At 36.0% G+C, this 2,972-nt stretch overlaps 1 pseudogene; it reads left to right on the forward strand.

Annotated features, from left to right (window-relative positions):
• Positions 1-1,141: 1,141 nt before the first annotated feature.
• LOC108402493 (large ribosomal subunit protein eL33-like) lies at positions 1,142-1,484 on the forward strand (annotated as a pseudogene).
• Positions 1,485-2,972: the final 1,488 nt, after the last annotated feature.

Raw genomic sequence — 2,972 nt, forward strand, 5'->3', positions numbered from 1 at the left:
TGAGAGGGTGTATTTAGAAGTTAATATATATTTGTTTCTATTTTTCCCATTTATGGACTTAAGGAGAAAGACTCCGGAGTATTTGAAAAGAGGGGACAGATTAAATCTGTGATATGGACAAATCCATTTTGGATAATTGACAACAGGCTTAACTGAAACAGTTTGTATTTATGGGGCACCTATCCCCCAAATCACTGAGTTATTATCATTTAGTGTTAAATCAAACTACAGGTTCCATAGAAGAGAAAAATAATTGTGCTTAATGATTTGTTGTAAGGAAGTATTTAACACAAATTTATAGATTTTCAATTTCAATAACATGTATTGCTTTTTTCTTATTACAAAATCCATACATATTGATTGTAGAAAACTTAGAAATACTGAAAATTGAAAGGAAGAAAATAAAATTACTCATAATTTCAACTCCTTGAGACAGTTACTGTTAACATTTTTGGTGTATGTCCTTCCTATATTTTCTCTAAGTATATGAATTCATAGGAATATTAATAGTTATTTAACATAGGAACATAGTAATAGCAAGGTGGTAACTTCAAACCAATGTAAAAGGTCTAAATACCCCAATTAAAGGCAGAGTTTATTGGACTGAATTAAAAATAAAAAAGATATAATTATATCCTACCTATTAAGAAGTGTACTTAAAATATAAAAGACACAAAATGGTTTAAAAATAAAAGGATGGAAAAATATAAACCAATTGAAAAAAGTCCCAGCATTAGTATCAGACAAAGTATGTTTTGGAACAATTAATATTACCAAGGATAAAGGAGGTCATTTCATAATGATGAAGAGGTTAGCTCAGCAAGAGGTCAAAAAACCTTGAATATTTATGCACATAATGACAGAGCTTTGAAATATATAAATCAAAATGAATAGAAATTCCAGGACAAATAGGCAAATCCACAACCATAGTTAGAAATTTCAACAAACCTCAAGAATATTTGACAAAATCAGCAACCACGTAGACCATTTGAACCACCTTAGACCAATCAGCTTGATGTGACTCACATTTATACAATATTTCACCCCAAAATAGCATAATATGTATTTTTAAAATATTAAAACATTTTGTGGCTCTTTCCTCTATTCTGGAGCCTGTGGAGGCCTGCTGGGAACAGGACATATGTCTGGAAGGCTGTGGTGCAAGGCCATTTTTGCTGGCTATAAGCAGGGTCTCTGGAATCAGATGGAGCACACAGCTCTTCTTAAAATTGAAGGTGTTTATGCTCAAGATGAAACTGAATTGTATCTAGGCAAGAGACGTGCTTACGCGTACAAAGCAAAGACCACCACAGTGACTCCTAGTGGCAAACAAAACAAAACCAGAGTCACCTGCGGTAAAGGTAACTTGTGCTCATGGAAACAGTGGCGGGGTTTGTACCAAATTCCGAAGCAACCTTCCTGCTAGGGCCATTGATCACAGAATCCATGTGATGCTGTGCCCATCAAGGATTTCAACTTATTGAAGAGTAAATTTAAAAAGTGAATTTGTTCTGTTGTATTTTTTTTTAATGGCTTAAAAATCTCTGTGCCCTAAATTCAGTTGCTGTGGGCTGAAATGGTAGTGGTTACCAGGCATTTTTGGAGCACAAGGAATCCAGAGTTTTATGTAATGGCAATTTACAGAGATTTAGACAGATTTTAATGAGAATAGGATGTGAGTATCTCTATACAAAGTCTTACCTAGTGTGGGAGACAAGTAAGCTTTGGTTGGGGACAGTGGAAATGAATATATTGGAAGGTTTATGGTGACGGAGCACTTGAACCTAGCCTCCAAAAAGCTTTTGGAGAAATGGAGACATAGACTATTCCGGTAAGGACAGAAGCCAGAAAGTAAAGCCTGTACATGATACACACCAGGACACAGATTTCCAAATCAAGATGAATCTATAACTCTTCCCCATAAGTTTATTTATTCACCTTTGGTGCTGTGGCTTAATAAATGTAATGGCCAGCCTCATTAGATTGAGAGTCAGTAAAAGAAACTTAAAATTATATTGATGACCTCTTAAAGAACCTTGGAATAGTAGGCACTTGTTATAAATTGGGTGGGAAAGTTGGGACTTAAAAATGGTATTTGGCACAAAAGTAAACTTGAAATGGATCAAAGACCTGAATGTAAGTCATGAAACCATAAAACTCTTAGAAGACAACATAGGCAAAAATCTCCTGAATATGAGCATGAGCAACTTCTTCCTGAACGCGTCTCCTCGAGCAAGGGAAACAAAAGCAAAAATGAACACAGGGCACTACATCAAACTAAAAAGTTGCTGTACAGTAAAGGACACCATCAACAGAACAAAAAGGCATCCTACAATACGGGAGAATATATTTTTAAATGACATATCCAACAAGGGGTTAACATCCAAAATATATAACGAACTCACACATCTCAACACCCAAAAGGTAAATAACCCGATTAAAAAATGGGCAGAGGATATGAAGAGACGGTTCTCCAAAGAAGAAATGCAGATGGCCAACAGACACATGAAAAGATGCTCCATATCACCAATCATCAGGGAAATGCAAATTAAAACCACAATGAGATATCACCTCCTACCAGTTAGGATGACCAGCATCCAACAGACAAGCAACAACAAATGCTGGTGAGGATGCGGAGAAAGGGGACCCCTCCCACACTGCCGGTGGGAATGTAGGCTAATTCAACCATTGTGGAAAGCAATACAGAGGTTCCTCAAAAAACTAAAAATAGAAATACCATTTGACCTGGGAATCCCACTCCTTGGAATTTACCCAAAAAATACAACTTCTCAGACTCAAAAAGACATATGCACCCCTATGTTTATTGCAGCACTATTTACAACAGCCAAGATATGGAAGCAACCTAAGTGTCCACCAGTAGATGAATGGATAAAGAAGATGTGGTACATATACACAATGGAATACTATTCAGCCATAAGAAAGAAACAAATCCTACCATTTGCAACAACATG

The sequence above is a fragment of the Manis javanica genome, chromosome 15, assembly GCF_040802235.1.
Source record: "Manis javanica isolate MJ-LG chromosome 15, MJ_LKY, whole genome shotgun sequence".
Lineage (NCBI taxonomy): Eukaryota > Metazoa > Chordata > Mammalia > Pholidota > Manidae > Manis > Manis javanica.